The sequence below is a fragment of the Pinus tabuliformis genome, chromosome 7 (assembly GCF_031772625.1).
Source record: "Pinus tabuliformis cultivar Carrire ecotype Pingquan chromosome 7, CPIR1, whole genome shotgun sequence".
In the NCBI taxonomy this organism is placed as follows: Eukaryota; Viridiplantae; Streptophyta; class Pinopsida; order Pinales; family Pinaceae; genus Pinus; species Pinus tabuliformis.
The window spans coordinates 1,893,878,919-1,893,897,650 of record NC_142293.1 but is presented as its reverse complement, the minus strand read 5'-3'; the positions used below and the strand labels follow the sequence as shown (position 1 = coordinate 1,893,897,650).

The 18,732-nt window shown below is 40.6% G+C and overlaps 1 protein-coding gene across 4 annotated transcripts in view; it reads left to right on the top strand.

The window, feature by feature from the left end:
• The window catches only part of ALF4 (aberrant root formation protein), a 357,551-nt gene that overhangs the window by 246,787 nt on the left and 92,032 nt on the right, over positions 1–18,732 (top strand). The window lies entirely within an intron of this gene.

Below are 18,732 nucleotides of genomic sequence, written 5' to 3'. Positions count from 1 at the left end.
TGATGGCACTTGATGAGGTCTTGATAACATGGTTGGAAGACTAGATGATGATGTGGAAGATCTCATTTGATGGTTGGAAGACTACCTTAGAAATTTCCTAATGATGTTGCCTATGACATATCACTGCACCATTATATGATAACACGAGATGATACACTCATTGCTGGATACTATCATGATGACATGGATGTCCTACATGATCTTATGATGATGAAGAACCCAATCAATGGAGAAGCCATACTGTCCCAAACATTCCTCATGCTGTCCCAAACTTTTTATGCATAAAATTTAAGGACATACGCAAAGAAAAAATATTTTTGCCACCTTAGAGGCATCTTTTATCAATGGGACCTAGACCATCTTAAAGAGGATTTTTTCCTCTTTCTATTGAGCCCTTACTTGCCCTGAAACTCACAGTGGTTACTGAGAAAATTAATTTTTAATTTGAGAAATATATATTTTAATACAAGCCGACATGAGCCGACTCATGCAACTTGGCCTCTCATTCAAGTGATGTGTCTCCTCACATTAACGCAAAACGAGTATAAATATAAGTTTGTTTCCCCATTCTAGCCATCAGATTTCGGTGATCTTTTCTGAGATTGAGCACAAAATTCGGACAAGACTTACAGGAGAAAATAAGATGTTGAGGAGGACATTGAAGTTTACTATTTGGGCGACTTTTTTTAAGGATTTCGTGGTCGAAGTTGCCATGGTTGAAGTTTTCGTAGTTGTCGTGGTTGAAGTTGTTGTAGTTGCCGTGGTCATAGTTGTCGTAGTTGCCATAGTTGTCGTGGTCGCAACTGCCTAGTTGAAGCTGCCGTAGTTGTCGTGGCTGAAGCTACCGTGGTCGAAGTTACCGTATTTGCCGCGGTTGAAGCTGTCACAACTGTCATAGTTGAAACTGCCATAGTTGTCGTGGTTGAACCTACCATGGTCGAAGTTGTCGTAGTTGTTGTGGTTGAAGTTGTTATGGTCGAAGTTGTCATAGTTGTCGTGGTTGAAGTGACGATTTATTGGGATTGGACAAATAGAGCTTGTTGAAGTCTTCTCTTGAGAACAGAATAGGGCAGAGTTGGAGAACTTTGTGAAGCAAGATATTGAAGATTTGTGGAGATCGTTGAAGACCATGATACATTGAAGCCATCATCAGGTGACCTTGAAGAAGTTTTGTTTGGGTAACATGAAGAGCAGTGGTGACACCTTCTTGTGAAGAACAAGGTTGTCATCGATGACAAGACGTGGAGACTAAAGTGAAGGGATAGCTGAAGATTGACAGGGCTCGTTGAAGAAGACATTGGGAGCTGTGAAGTATAACCAAATATATCTTGACGAAGTAAAAATAAGGGTTGGAGCCTCAAAAAGACAAGATCGGTGCCTTGGGAGATAGGGTTGGAGCTCGAGAGGATCGGAGTCCTCAAGAAACTAGGTTAGAGCCTGAACTGGATATAGGGTTGGAGCCTCAACCCTTGAGGTTGGTGCCTCAAAATTGACAAGGTTGGAGCCTTGGAAGTCTAAGTCGATGCTTGGCATATTACAGGTTGGAGCCTTGGAGATTGAAGATCGATGTCTTCATCTAGGGTGTTAGGATATTCCGACACATAGGAAATAGTTAAGTATAACTTGGTCTAGTGTAGAGTGAGGTGAAGTGTGTTTCTTTACTATGTACTTTTGTAACTTACAATCTGACGATCACGATATGTAGTGATCTGATGGTTCAGTCTCTCCTTGGTATTACCGACACTTGAACTGTGGCTTAACACCTGATTGGTCCATGATCTCTATTTAAAGAGCATGTAGGGTCATTTGTAAGGTGACCATTCATGAGAGAAGCTTATGTAAATTTTCATTTTTTTATTGATAAATTGCCTGAAGTGGGTGCATTGGCTCAGGCCTTGACTGTTTCCCTCTTTGAGGGTTTTAACCACGTCAAGAATATTGGTGTATTGATCTATGATCTGTTTGTGAGCGGTGTCCTTTGGTGTTCTATCTGAGGAACTTACTCTGTAAATTCCTACATGGTATCAGAGCTATTTGAGGGCCGCATCCGTTGGTGATCCAAATCTGAAGCTTGTACAACTGCATCCGACTGTGATTTCCTAGATCTACTGTTTCTGATTGCTTTCTGGCCGAGAGGACTGCTCTATTGTGTTAGGAGCATCTGTTCTAGTGACGAACCCCTTTTGTTTCATGCGAAAAGGTTTCTGGTAGCCCTAGCTACGTCATTGTTAAGATCTAGAGGTATACAGTGTTTATTTGCAGTTTTAGTTATTTTCTCTCTGTTTGTTTTGGTTTATTTATCTCTCTATATTTTATTATTGGATCTATACCTTTCATTTCTGCTTATGCTCTTTGCCTCGGGACTCTGTGCGATCTGGGCAAATTAGAAACAGAAAGGAAGGATTTTTCTCATGCGTATGCTCTTTTTCCGCCGCACCTTAGTGTGATCTCGGAAAATTTGAAACATTGAAGAAAATATTTAGTTTCCAGCAAAAACTAACCTCAAGCCATAAAGTTTGGTTTTTTTTTGCATGTCTGTGTTGGGTTGTGTGGTTTTTTGTTTTGTAGGCAAGACGAGCTTTTTCAAGTAAGCACGTACCCCAAAGCTTCAGTGACGAAAGAAAACCCCTCCTCTTTCCCAAAAATTACTGAACTTTTAAACTAACTCACTTGGTCCAAAGTTACTTTATGAGAATAGAGGTCTTGAGTTGAAGTCTTTCTTTTTGTTGAGTTACTTTTTCAAAAAACACATGTAACTTATGTTTTAAAGTTACTTTATGTAAAAGTGTTCTCACCCATTATAAAAAGTGTTATGAAACCAACTCACAAAAAGATAGAAAAGATAGATCAACGCCTTAGAATTCAGCCTCTTCGAGGGGTCAACCTCCTTTACATTACACAAATGAACAATTATTGGATGATTCAAATGACCAAGCCCACCTAACAATAATAATATAAAGGTACAAAAATAACAATAGAGGGATTCTATGGGGCACAATAATAACAATATGGGGACAATAGGGGCACAACAATAACAATAAGGGATACAACAACAATAGTAATGGGGGAATCACTAGTATTATAGGGACTTAACATGCCCCTCTCCTTCGAAAAAGTGTTGTCCTCAATGCTTGAGTAGTTCTGGCTACTTCTGTATCATCCTCCCATGTAGAATCTTCAACGGGTAAGTTCTTCCACTTGATGAGATACTCTGAAATTGATTGCTTTCGTAGCTGTCGAGTTCTTGTTTCTTTGACTGCTTCAGGTTCCAATATGATTTTTCCTTCCTCCTCAAGTTCTGGCAATATTGTTTGAACTGGAAGCTTGTCACTTATAACCTTATTTAAGCATGAAACATGGAAAACTGGGTGCACTTGGGACGCTGCAGGAAGCTCCAATTTGTATGCCATAATACCTATCTTTTGCAACAGCTTGTACGGACCATAATACGTTGGTGATAATTTATTATCCTTCTTAGCTTGCTTGAGGGGCATTTATTTATATGGTTGTAGCCGTAGGAATACCCAATCACCTACATCAAAACTTCTTTCGCTACGATGTTGATCTGCCTGCTGTTTCATTCTATTCTGCGCCAAGGTGAAGTTATCCTTTAAGAGTTGGAGAACTTGTTGTTGATGCTCGATGTGATCTTCCACTGCTTGAACCTTAGAATTTTCTCTTAAATATGATCTGATGGATGGTGGATGATATCCATACAGTGCCATAAATGGGGTCATTTTTGTTGCAGTATGGAAGGAAGTGTTATACCACCATTTAGCCAGAGGCAACCATTTGACCCATTGTGTCTGTTTACCAAATACAAAGCAACGAAGATATCCTTCCAAACATTTGTTTACTATCTCAGTTTGCCCATCAGATTGAGGATGATAAGATGAGCTATGAGCTAACTGAGTACCAAGACAAGAAAATAATTTTGTCCAAAAATTTCCAGTGAAAATGGGATCTCTGTCACTTACAATAATCTTTGGGTTTCCATGTAGCTTTTGAATTGTTTCCATAAATGCAGTAGAAACTGTACTCACTTTAAATGGATGAGATAATGCACAAAAGTGTGCATACTTGGTAAGTCTGTCAACTACCACCATGATAACACTCTTTCCTTCGGACTTGGGTAAACCTGTGATAAAATCCATTGAAACCTCCTCCCATTGTTGGCTTGGAATGGATAAAGGTTGTAATAGTCCTGGGGTCTTAATTGTTTCAACTTTATTTTGTTGGCAAACCAAACATTCCGCCACAAACTTTTGAATATCTAATTTAAGGCCATCCCAAAAAAAATCCTTCTTAACCTTGTGGTAGGTTTTTAGAAATCCTGAGTGCCCTCCTAAGGGAGAGGTGTGCAATTCCCTAAGAATCTTTGTTTGAGTTGGGAATTCTTACATAGGTATAACCAATCCTTGTACCATAACGAACCATTTTTCCAGCCAAATGTATCAGATGTACTGGGATCTTGTTGTATCTTTTGAATGAGTGCCCACACTTCCTCGTCATTCTTCCATTCATCCCTTGCTTCGTTTATCCAATCTAGTTGGATAATAGAAATGGCACAAAGAAATGCTTCCACATCCTCATCCTTTCTTGAGAGTGCATCTGCCACAACATTTTGCTTCCCTTTTTTGTAGATGATTTCAAAGTCATAACCCAACATCTTTGTGACCCATTTTTGTTGCTCTTCTGAAGATAATATTTATTCTAAAAAGTATTTAAGACTATCATGATCTGTTTTTACCTTGAAGTGTCTTCTCATTAGGTAGGGTCGCCATTTCTTAAGTGCATGTAGTATTGCCAGCATTTCCTTCTCATAAATAGCTTTGTGTAAATACTTTCCTTTGATTGGACGACTTTCGAAAGCAATGGGTCTTTCTTCTTGCATTAAAACAACACCAATTCCATTTCTTGAGGCATCACATTCCACAATAAAGGTTTTTGTGAAGTCCGGTGTAGCTAAGACTGGTGCTTGGCACATTGTCTCTTTAAGATGTTCAAAGGCCTTCGTTGCTTCTGGAGTCCATGAAAATGCATCTTTCTTCAATAATGTTGTTACAGGTGTTGCTATTCTCCCATAATTCTTAACAAACTTGCGATAATACCCTGTCAACCCGAGAAATCCTCGTAGATGCTTTATGGATGTGGGGATTTTCCATTCCTTAATGGTTTTAATTTTGTTAGGGTCTACCTTAACACCTTCATGAGATACAATATGACCCAGATATTCCACCTCTTGTACTCCAAAGAAACATTTGGAGATTTTTGCATATAATTGTTTCTCCTCCAATAGTTTGAGCACCATGTCAACATGTTGGACATGATCCTTCCAAGATTTGCTATAGATTAGTATATCATCAAAAAATACTAACACAAATTTTCTAAGGAAGGCTTTGAAAATGGAATTTATCAAACCTTGAAATGTAGAAGGTGCATTAGTAAGGCCAAAAGGCATGACCAAAAATTCATAATGACCCTCATGATTTCTAAATGCTGTTTTTGGAATGTCTTCAGTCTTCATTCTGATTTGATGATATCCTGAACGAAGATCCAACTTGGTGAAGTAAATTGATCCATGTAATTCATCCAATAATTCATCAATGACAGGAATGGGAAATTTATCTTTAATAGTGAGCTTGTTGAGCTCCCTATAATCTGGACACATGCACCATGATCCATCCTTCTTGTGAACCAATACTACTAGAGCAGAGAAGAACTTTGACTAGGTTGAATTATACCAGCCTCTAGCATTTCTGCAACCATACGTTCAATTTCACTCTTTTGGACATAGGGATATCTGTAAGACCTGATGTTTGGAGGAACACTTCCTGGAATCAAATTAATAGCATGATCATGATCACGAATAGGTGGGAAGCCTTTGGGAGTCTCAAATACCTTGGAATGATTGTCTAAGGCTTTTTGGAGATCTGGAGAAATAGATGATTTCGATGTGGAAACCTCTAGTGAACATAATTGTGCAATTATGCCTCGTTGTTCTTTTTTAGAAGCTTTGTCATTCCGTTAGAGCTAATTATCTTTCCCGGTTTCCCTGCGATACCCCTTAATTCAACTTCCTTTCCTTCTGAAGAGAATTTCATGAAAAGTTCTTGAATATTAAAAGCTATTGCACCCAAGGATTGTAGTCATTGGACTCCTAGTACAACATCAACACCACCCATTGGAATGGAAAGCATTGGGCTATTCAATACATATTCTCCCATGGATAGCTTGATATTATGGCACTTTCTTAAGCAATTTATGGTTCCTCCACTTGCAACCATCACTTGACACTCTGGTGATGGATATAGGAAGCAATTCAATTTCTTGGCTATCTTACAGTGAATAAAATTATGGGTACTTCCCGAATCAATCAAACACTATTACCTTTTTCTTCTTGATATGCCCTTCTATTTTGATAGTTTGAGGAGTGGTAATTCCAGCCAATGCATTACAAGATATGGTCGGATTCATTTTTCTTTTTCTAGGGTTTGTTCCTGGTGTATATCCTCTTCTTTTGACATTTCTTATTCCTTTTCTTCCTCCTCTTCATAATCTATGTAAAATAGTTTTTTCTCGGCACACTTATGACCTTTAGTGTCTTTGCTATTACAACTGTAACAAAGCCCTTTTGCTCTTTTTTCTTCCAATTGTTGTGGTGTCAACCTTGTAGGCTGTGGATGGCTAGGGGCAGCAACACTTCCATCTTTATGGTTGTGAGTGTTAGGCTTTCTTGTTGCCATAATTTTGCTTTCCATTTTTCTTGCCAACTTGAATGCCTTCTCCAATTAATCTGGCCCCCAAAGGCGAACCTCATGTTGGAAGTTATCTTTTAAAGTCTCTATGAACACATCAATCCTATGCTCCTCTGGAATATCTTTTACCCTTATATTCAATTTTTGGAAGTCCTCAATGTGCTCCATCATTGAACCCTTTTGTTTGAGATTTATCAATTGGCTAAAAAAAGTGTTGCTTTTTGTATCCTCATAATGTGCTATCATTCCATTCGTAAAAATAGCCCAAGTGACAATTTGTTTACGAGAGCAAAGCCATCGATACCATACAAACTGATTTGGTTCCAAATATAAAGTTGCAATGCGTACCTTTTGTGTGTTTTGCACATTATGGAGATCGGAAAATTGCTCCATCTGTAGTATCCATGTTCCGGGATCCTTGCCGTCAAACTTCCTCATATTGATCTTTGGAACATTGTGTTTCTTTGATCCAACGTTAGAGTCTATGAAATCATGATTAACATTTATTTTGTTCTCATCACAAGTTTCCTTTACTCCCCTTTCCCCATTAGTAAGCATTTCCTGTAGAAACTTTGTCAAATTTGTCTTCAAATCTTCCATGCCTTTCTCTGAAGCATCCATCTTAGCTTCCACGCTATCCATCTTAGCTTCCATGCCTTTCTTTAAACCATCCATCTTAGCTTCTACGTCTTTCTTTAAACCATCCATCTTATTTTCTGTTATTTTTTGTGCGAGTGAAATTTGTTGCACTTAGTCTCGTAATTTTGATATATCATGTTGCATTTCTTTCTCTTCTTCATGAGTCATGCTAGAGCTTTTAGGTTGCTTACTAGGTGTTTCCATTTTCTTTCTTCGGGGCATCAATTACCGATAATAATGCTTCACTATGCCCTTTGAATTCCTTCAAACTAATTTTTCAAACCAAGCTTATGCAAAAATTTTAAAAAAACTACACACATTTTTTTACTTTGTAGGAGCTTGATATTGAATATGATGTATCTCTGTAATTTTGGATCTCCCAGGTCTGCAATTTCTTCCTACGGTAACCCTAGAGTAATCTTTCTAACCCCGCAAGTCTGATCAAGATTGGATTCTCCAATGAAGAGTTATGCCAAATCTCCCACGATGACCTGAGTATAGACTGGTTCAATAGAGCGAACTTGTACGACGTGTCGCAGGTCACTGTTTCAACCTTAGGTTCTGAAAATGATACCCAAAAAAACTACAATCTGTCCTCTTTCTGTAACTTCTTATGAAATACTCAGAGCGAAAGTTATGACGATTTTCCCAAGGTGACCTGTTTGGAATGTAATTCGGGGGTCTGCAAAAACCCTAACTTCCTCAGATTATATCTCTGAAAATATAGCGAGACAAGATCTGAAATTCAGAGCCAAGGTTCAGACCGATTTCTTCTCAAATGGGTTTTTTTTTAGCTTCTGAAACTTTGTAGCGAAAGAGTTATAGCGAAAATTCCACGATGACCTGTTTTAGATGAAATTCTGGAGCTTGCAAAAACCTTAACTTCCTCAGATCATATCTCCGAAAATATAGCGAGACAAAATCTGAAATTCGGACTCGAGGTTCAGAGATATTTAGTCTCAAATGGGTTTTTTTTAGCTTCTGAAACATCGCAGAAAAACAGTTATAGCGAAAATTCCACGATGACCTGTTTGGAGCAATGAAACCCTAGAATCCAAAGCTTTGATACCAAATGTTATGAAACTAGCTCACAAAAGGATAGAAAAGATAGACCAACGCTTTAGAATTCAGCCTCTTCGAGGGGGCAACCTCCTTTACATTACACAAATGAACAATTCTTGGATGATTCAAATGACAAAACCTTCTTTCTATATATAGGAGTCTAAGGGGTCACAATATAACCAAGCCGACCTAACAATAATAATATAAAGGCACAAAAATAACAATAGAGGGATTCTATGGGGCACAATAATAACAATATGGGGACAATAGGGGCACAACAATAACAATAAGGGATACAATGACAATAGTAATGGGGGAATCATTAGTATTATAGGAACCTAACAAAAAGTGAGTCACTTATAATTCTAAAGTCTCTTTATCTTTTATTTAAGTTACAATTTAGTGGGTAGCTCATAAAATACCATTGTAAAAGTGACTTTCACTTATTTATAAAAGTGGGTCACATATTTTTTTTTTTTTTTTTTTTTTAAATTGAGCTAAGTAGATTAAGTTTGGAAAGGGGGGGGGGGATTTTTTTTTTAAATATAGCATTATCATTCACTTCCGCACATTCACACACTTCGTCGACATCTTCAACAACTTTCTTCAAAAAACCATAACTTCTTTATCCGGAAGCCGTTTTTTTTAATCAGCGTAATTTTTCGAGATCTTTCCATTGGAACACTTAGTTTTAGCGTCTACAACTACAGTTTCTGTTAAAATGGAAAGTCCATGCCAAGTTATCCTTGACAGCACCAACTACTTCCAATGGTGGTCCTACATTGTGGATTTACTCAAAAGTAAAAGTCTTATAGAATAGCCTTAGGCCAAAAAACTAAGCCTAAAGTTGAAGATAAGGTAGCCAAATGGAAAAATAGGAAAGATCAAGCACACGGATTGATAGGGATGTTTATTTCTCCAGACCATAGATTCCGTATCGCAGAACTTGATATCCCTAATGAAGCAATGAAACAGCTCGCTAAAGTTTTTGGAATTAAAAATGAAATTATAACCCATCAACTTGAAAATTAGTTGCTTACGTTGGACCCCGATAATTTTTCTTCCATTGAAGTTTTTTTGTCTAAGTTCAAGACCCTTAGACTTCTCTTGGAAGGTGTTAAGGTTAAGAAAGAAGATGGTAGCCTTATATATTCCATTCTTACTAAGTTGGGACCAGCCTACTCTGTGTTTGTTTCCACCTTCCATTCTACTAGAGAAACCTTTATTTCTCAAAGACAAGACTACAAGTCCCCCTCTTTTGATGCCTTTTGTGATTCTTTAATAAGAGAACAAGAAAAACTCTTACATCTTGATCTTCCTAATCTTGGAAACTCTTCTAAGAAAGCCTTAGCTACCCAATAGCAACCAAGTTCAAAGAATCCTAAGAAGCAGTATCCTAAAAAGAATGGTCCTAAACCAAATAAGGGTCCTAAGCAATTTCAGTCTCAAAATGAAAAATCAATTCAACAAAATGATAAGGCAAATAAAAACAAAGGGAAGAAAACTGATAGACATTGCAACTTTTGTAATCGAGATGGCCACTAAGAATCCAAATGCTTTAAGAAGATGGAAGTCTTAGAAGCAGCAATGAAGAAGCATAACATCCATTTGGAGCACTCTTCAACTTCAACTTCATCTTCAGGAATAACACTTTCTGCATGTGGTTGTCAAGCATCTCGGTCTGGTTACGCACTAAATGTATCTTCTTCTTCTCATTGTCATGAGTGGTTGATTGATTCTGGAGCTTCTTATCACATGGCCAAAAACAAAGCCATGTTTTCTTTTTTAAATGATTGTAACACCAAAAATGTATATGTTGGTGATGATAAATCTCTTAGTGTTGTAGGGACTGGAACTGTTCATCTAGACAATGGTCAATTTAATGATGTATTATGTGTTCCAACCTTATCTTGCAACCTTCTAACTGTATATTAGATAACTCATTAGGTGAAGGTAAAACCATTGAATTTTCACTTCACGATGTTGTAATTAAGGACCTAAGAGATCCTAGACAGATTTTAGCTATTGGCATTGCTGATGATTCTACAAGGTTGTATAAGTTTAACAACTTTGGGTCATCAACTCTTCCCTCGGTATTTGTTGCTCATAATGATGAAGTGAGCAAACTTTGGTCACTTAAACTATCACTCCCTTCAAAATCTATGTAAAGAAAATATGGTGACAGGTATTCCTATGGTATCTTGCAGAGATTGTGTTTGTTCCGGATGTGTACTCGGAAAACATCATCGGGATAGTTTTGAAAAACGTGCCTCTTGGCACGCCTCAACCCCTTTACAGCTTGTTCATAGTGATTTATGTGGTCCACTTCCAGTTGTTTCATTCTCTGGCTACAAGTATTTCTTAACTTTCTTTGATGATTTCTCTAGATGCACTTAGGTATACTTCTTGAAACTCAAGAGTGAAGTATTTAACATTTTCTTGGTCTTTAAGGCCTTTGTTGAGAAACAATCTGGACATCAAATTCTTAAGCGAAGATCTGATAATGGCGGAGAATATGTTAACAACAAATTCATCAACTTTTGCACTTAGCTCGGAATTCAAATGCAACATACTGTTCCATATACTCCACAAAAAAATGGTGTAGTTGAAAGGAAGAATCGCACCTTAAAAGAAATGGCTAATTCTATGCTTCAATCTAAAGGACTTAGTCTTAATTTTTGGGCAAAATCAATTAACTGTGCAAATTACATAGTAAATCACACTCCTACTAAGGTTTACATAGTAAATCTGCCGAGAACTGCCGAAACAGCCAGGAAAGCTGACACAAAAGGTAGACGCTGGAACTGCCGGGAACAACCGGAACTGCCAGAACAGCCGGAAAAGCTGACGCAGAGGGCAGAAGCCGGAACAACCAGAACTGTCGGGAAAGCTGACCCAGAGAGCAGAAGAGGCTTGTTAAGGTTTACTAAGGTTTACATAGTAAATCCGTAGTTCCAGCAGTTCCAACCGGGTGGACTTTCCCCAAACCATTCTGGGTCTTGGAGATCTCATGTGCTTTAGCCTCTCCACCAATTTTCATGGTTAGAGCACATCCGATGCTACCACAAATCAACACTTCCTCTTAGTGAGGAATGTGCTCTAGTAATGCTCCACCACTAAACATCACACTGATCCTTTCTCATCGGTACCTGTGCCGATGCTTGGCCTACTGCCCAACGTCCACTACATTGCTGCTTCCTGTACTCCTGCCCATGACACTGCCACTGCCACTGCTACACCTGTACTGCAACTCAGTTACCGAGAAATAAGTAACTGATCTACCCAAATACTGACATCCTTTTCAGTCCAGAAGCCTCTTGATGCTGAAGCTACCTCTGCTGCTATCCTATGCTCCCTCTGCTACCTTTGCACTGCTGCAACCACCCTTGTGCCTCTCACACTGCTGCAAACAACTTTGTGCCTCTTGCACTGCTGCAACCACCTTTATGCCTCTCACACTGCTGCAACCCCACTGCGCTGCTACAGACCTCTGCACTCTAGCACTGCCTCGTCGCTCCATCGCATCATGCTTCTACCGACATTCGTCATCCTGCTACTATCATTCAGGGCTCCCGTAGCTGGATATGATCCAAGAGTTTGGGCACCTCAAGGATCATGCCCCTTATCTTCTGTAGTCCTTCTAACTACAGCTCGATGTCTCCCCACCTCTTCTCTAGAGGTGCATGAGCACTCATGGCACAGTCGTCATTAGTCTCAACTTCTTTCTCTGCCTTAGCCGGAGCTTCCTTGGAGTCAAAAGCCTCTCCCTTATTCTTCTTCCTACAACATTGGGTTACATAGTGACCCAGCTCCCCACAATGGAAGCACTTCACCTTGGAGATATCCTTCTTCTTCCTCTTCCCCTGCTATCCTGCAAATACCAAAGCCGCATCCTCTTCCTCCTCTTTCTTGATTCGACCTCCTTTGCTACTAGTCCCCACATTGGTCAATCGTCTGATCTCTTCTTGGTGAAGAGTGTTGGGTTGAGTTATATTCTTTTTACGACTAGCGCACGTAGTTAATCGGGGGGTTAGAGGGTGGGGCGAAGCCCCCCCTTCGTTGCACCAATTGTGTAGCGGGGGGGTCACAGGGTGTTTGAGGGGTGTAGGTAACCCCGCTCTATCGAGTCCGGTTTGGGTTTTGGAACCTATGTTAGGTTGGACGGACCTACCTATGGTTTTTGTGCATGATTTTCGGACATGGTTTTGGACGCGATGGTTTTCGGTCCATGGGTTTGGACACGATGGTTTTTGGTCCATGGTATTGGATGCTTCGGCATGTATAAATATGTATTGTAACATTGAATGGAACATAATGAAAAATCAAGCTGGTAGTCTCGGTTTTGGGATCCAGGGGAAAATCTCTGTGTTTTAGAATTTGTATGCAGGTAATTTTTGTACGGGGTTAAAACCTACAAAGTGCTGCCCACGTATCTTCCCATCTTGGAAGAGTAGCTCTGCTCAAAATGCCTTGGACAAATGTCTCCCACTCCTTGGAGACTGCATTCAGGGCGGTCCTCACCATGAACTCTTGATCCGGCGTGGCCCCTATGGAAGCAAGTTGGTCCCAAATTTCTTGCAATCTGAGGAGGTATAGATCTATCTACTCCCCCTTTTGCATCTGATACGACTGTAGCTGATTCTCTAATAAAATCTTCCGCTACATAGAAGTGTCCTGATACGATGTCATCAAAGTATCCCACATCCCCTTTGTCATGTTCTTTTCGGCAATATGTGGTATGACATGATCCTTGACCTCGTCAAGGATTATGCACTTTTCCCTCGCCATTGCATCCTCATACTTCTCATTATTAGCTGGGTCTACTGGGATAGCCACAGTTCTCAAGGCGAAGCCCTTGATGCGATGTCTATCGAGGACTGACAAGATCCTGGCCTTCCAGATGACAAAGTTGGAAGTACCGTCCAACCTGTCCTGATCCCTCAGTTCGTACACTGCCATGTCTGCTCCTCTTCTGGACTCCCTCTGAGTTTCGACTTCCCTCCTGGAAATCTCCCTCTAAAGTCTTGATTTCTCTGCTGGAAATCTTCCCGCCAAATGTCGAACTGCTCCTCTCTAATCCTCTTTGCAACTGCAACTCGGATTTGGATTTCTTGGCTAGATCCGTCAAGGTGGCGGCTCCCTCTACCTTGGTTCTGTCTGCTCCGACAGAAACATCACCCCACCAGCTCCACAATCTCCCCACAGCTCCCTAGGCCCGACAACTGAAGAAACTCAGCCTTCCAGCTCTGCCCAATCCCGACAAAGGCTAAATCACTCCTCTGGCCAACTGCGTCAAGCCTACCTGGCTAGTATGATGACGTGGCTCTTCATGAGCCTCTTCTGCCTCTCTCCGCCTCTGCATTGGCCCTCTCTCTAGCTCGAAATGATGATGCATGCACTCTATGTCACTCCTTTGTTGCCTTCTGCTTAGGAGAAACTTTGTCTCTCGGGACAGCTGCTACTGTTGCAAATTTTCGATATTGTTGGTGCCTTCAGTCCTCCTGTGATCTGCAATGCTCTGATACCATGTTGAAATTTCTAAGTCTGACACGTTAGAAATCCCTACTGCATTATCTAGTTTATTTCACCTACTTGTTTATTCCATTAACAAGTTATTTATACATATAAATACTGAAAATAAACACAAATGCAGCGTTAATTCATATATAGATCAGCAATTGAAATACTAGACAAACACACAAGGGACACCGTTATTTTTGGACAATCGTCCCCAGAAAAACCCAATGCGGGAAAACCGGTGCAGTAGTTCTGAGGGTTTTATTATTATGCAGATTTCTTGAGTACAACTAGGGTGCCGAACTGGCTCACCCAACAGAGATTGTTACACGGTAGTAATACCTCTTCTCAGAGACAGATATTCAGCCTCTTAGCTCTAGTCTGCCCCACGAAAATCCTTCCGATGCTTCTCCTAGGCTCTGCGTCAACCCTGCTAGCCTCAACGTAGCTCTTGAACCCTCTGCGTCAGCCTTCTGCCTCTCTGCGTCAACTCTCTGGCCTTCTGTGTCACCCACGTAGGCCCCTCAGCCTCTGCGCAATCTCTAGCTGCCTCTGTGTGGCTCCTGCTACCTTTGTGTAGCTCTAGCTGCCTTCGCGTCAACTTGTCTGGTCACTGCGCTGACCCTCAGACACTCTCTCTGCCTCTCTGCTATGTACTTACTGCCCCTCGCTGCAACAAATCACTTGTTCGAACTTTCTTAGCAAGCCCTGCTCCAGAAAATCGAACTAATTGATCAATATTGGTGTATCTCCAACTAATCCTCAAGCCTCTTATACTTTTCCTGTTGAGTCTTCAAAGGCTGAGATTAAGTCTCTAATCAACGGCTAAGATTAGATTTCGCTTGATCCATGTCATTTAGAACATTCTCACCCAGTTTTATATTAATACCCATTAATATTTTTATTTTCCTAAGTTTAGACTTAGGAACTCCATTACAAATATTAATTATTTTAATATCTCTCCAACCGGGTGGAATTTCCCCAAACCATTTCTGGGTCTTGGAGATCTCATGTGCTCTAGCCTCTCCACCAATTTTTATGGCTAGAGAACATCCGATGCTACCACAAATCAACAGTTTGTATGGAATGGTAGTATCTAATGGGCGTTTAGTGGTTCCTGTTAACCACTAATGTGTAGTGTAACCCTAGAGGTATCAAAACTTTTGATAGTGAAGAAGTGACCAAAATGAAAAGGGAATTTGAAGCAGTGAGTTGTAGCATGCATTTCAGACCTAGAGAAGAATGAACAAGCGTCAATACTGGACCCGAATCACAACATATAGGGTGACATTGGCGTGTGTTGTGCTCACGTATGGTTATAAAGGAGTTCGATGAGAGGTTTGGATCCACACTTTGAATATTGTTGCCACAACCAGGCAACTCATGATAGGAAGCATGCTCTCAACATAACATTTCAACATCATTGTTAACCTCAGAATGTTAGAGGTGCACTTCCACAGGAAGCTACATTCCCTCGGACCCATGATGATGGTCTGGACCATTTGAAATAACATCCAATGCCTGTGGTCATGGTAATAAAATAGACTGGGCTGGATTTGGGGCACTAAGGGGTTTCGCTTCTAAAAACGATGATGATATGAGCAATGATGGATTTGGTATGAGGCTAAGGGGAAAGTTAAAAAAGAGGAGTTTATTGGCATAGCATTAACTATGAGCATATGTCCCTGTTCAAGATGTTGATTTGGGGTAGCATCGGATGTGCTCTAGCCACGAAAATTGGTGGAGAGGCTAAAGCACATGAGTTCTCCAATACCCAAAAAAGATTTGGGCAGATTCTAAACAGTTTGGGAGATATTAAAATAATTAATATTTTTAATGGAGTCCCTAAGTCTAAACTTAGAGAAAATAAAATATTAATGTGAATTAATATAAAACTGTGTTAGAATGGTCCAAAAGTCATGGATCAAGCTAGATCTAATCTTAGCTGTTGATTAGAGACTTAATCTTGGCTGTTGATTTGTCAACAAGAAAAGTATAAGAGGAGGCTTGAGGGTCACTTGGAAAACACACCAAGAGATCAAGATTTCAAATTTCTCAGACTGGGTTTGTTGAGAAAGTTGAGAGGGTGATCAGAGTTGCAGTTGAGGGGTAGTGAATACAGAAGCAAAGAGGCAAAGATAGCACCGGGGGGATTAGCGTAGTAGCAGGAGAGAGGGACGCAGAATCAACAAGGGTTCACGCAGAGCCAGTCAAGGCTCACGTAGAGGTAGCCAGGAGCTGCGCAGTGTCTCAGAGGGCCAGTGTGGGTGACGCAGAGGGCTAGAGGAGTGATGTAGGCCAAGCAAGAGTGACCCTGGGCTAATGCTGGGCCAGAGAGAGCTGACGCAGTCCCTAGAGGCTGACGCTGGGGTTTCGTGGGGCAGATGGAGCTGTGGAGCTGCTGGAGTATTTATTTGGGGTTTCAACTGGAGCATCTATCTATGAAGGAGAGGTACTACTGCCGAGATTTTTTCTCTGTTGGGTAAGTCGGTTTTGGCACTTAGATTGTATTATGAAACTACTTAATAAATCAAACCCTCAAATAGCTGCATAGGTTTTTCAGCATTTGGTTTTTCCAGGGACATTAGTCCAAAAACAACAGTGTTACTTGTGTGTTTGTTTCTATTTCCTTCAGTTGATGATCTGTAATGTGTTGAGCATGTACTTGTATTTATTTTCAGTATCTACATGGTAAATAACTTGTTAATTAATCAAAACAAGTAGGAAGGAATAAATCAGAAAGTACATGAAGGGTTTCTAACTGTTAGACTTAGAAACTTCAACATGGTATCAGAGCGTGGTTGCAGATGACAGGAAAACTGAGGACATCAGCCAAGGAGAGCAACAACAACAGAAAACAGTTGTCCCGAGTGACAGAAGTTGTTTCTAGCAGAGAAGCAGCAAGGAAGGGGTGAAGTAGTGCCTACGTCATCAAGTTCGAGCCAAGAAGAGGTTGCGTAGAGGCTGAGGGAGGCAAAGACAAGCTCACGTAGAGCCATGCAGAGGCCAGGAGGGCTGAGCAATTGGCTGAGGAAGTTGATTTGCTAGTGCCGGGATTGCGCAGAACCTAGGAGCTCTAACCTTTTGTTGCTGGGGTTTAGGAGGTTGTGGGTAAGTTGCAGAGTGTAGTTGGTGGGGTACTGTAGTCAGAACAGTACCTAACAGGGCAAGGTCAAGGAGGAGGGAGTTGCTACCGAGGGTTTCTAGCCGAGAAATCTGGATCAGTGGTGCAGCTGCACAGACGATCAGAGGGGGGGCATCTCGACATTGGCAGAAGGGTTTCCAGGAGGGAAATCAAGGCTAAGAGGGAGTCACGCTGAAAACTTCCAGGAGGGAAGTAGAGGAGCAGCGAGATGGCAGTGAAATGGGTAAGAGACTAAGATAGGCTGGACGGAGCCTCAAACTTTGTAGTTTGGAATGCCATAATCTTATCTGTTCTAGACAAGAATCGTGTCAAGCACTTCGCCTTGAGGACGATAGCGATCCCAGTTGACTCTGCTGATAACGACAAGTACGAGGAGGCAGTGGCGAGGGCCAAGAGCATCATCCTTGACAGGGTCAAGGACCATGTAGTACCACATATTGCCGAGAAGGACACGACAAATGAGATGTGGGAGGCCCTAAAGAAATTGTACTAGCATACTTCTGTGCAGAGAAGGATGTTACTAGAAAACCAGTTGCGGTCATACCATAGCTTTTAAAACCGGAACCGGTGATCGGACCGGTTCACCTAATGAACCAGTTTACCGACTGGAACCGGTCTAACCGGGACTGGTTTGGTCTAAACAAACCGGTTTTAAAAAAATACATTAAATAATTAATTTTTAATGAAACAAAACTATTTTTAAGATGTAAAACCATGATTCCAAGCCAATAGAGACAAAATATGCAAATTTTGCTCATTTATATACCATGTAAAGGTGAATATATCAAAATGGCACTGAGTGCAATGCATATCATTGACAAAATAGCAAAATACATAAGAAATGAGGCTCTAAATGGCCTATAAAGTCCAAAAACAATGCTGCAAGCTATGAGGCCATTGGCCTACTACAAATCTACAGTGTACACATGATCAATCATCAAGTTCATCACCACTACTAGACACAGGATCATCATCAGGAGCTACATAGATATCATCTAGTTCAGAGTCTGAGGATGCCTCAGCCTGATCTGCAACCTCAGTGTCAATGCCACCAATGACAATAAAATTGGACCTACTGGAAGCACGAGTTTGTCGACTTGCATGACTAGTGCCTTCCATTGGTTCTTTGCCTTTCCTTGATGCCGCTCTTGATCCTAGTTCTGATGCCACCACAATCTGCATCATCCCCCGCTAAAGCCATGTCGATATCAAAATCAGCCTCAAACACAGGTTCTTCAGTCTCCTCCACCCATTCTGATGTTGGATCAATATCATCCAACACAATGGGATCTAGATCAGGAGTTTTGCTCATCATTTGGAGCTCCGATTGCATTTATTGTTTACCCTCAAACCATGAAATCCTAAAAACCATTAAGTCTGCTGAATTTTGAGTGAAATCTAAAATTCTAGTTTCTCCATATGAAATCCAATGAGGTTGAAACCACTCTCAAACATCCTGAGTCATTTCATGGTAATGTTAAAAATTTAAGTAAAGGGATGAAAATGAAAATTAAAGGAAATGTCACTTTTACTTTAAGAATTTAACATTACCATTAATTTCCAACATTGTTAGGGTTGAAACACCCTTAGTTTCCCCCCCAAAACCCCTGA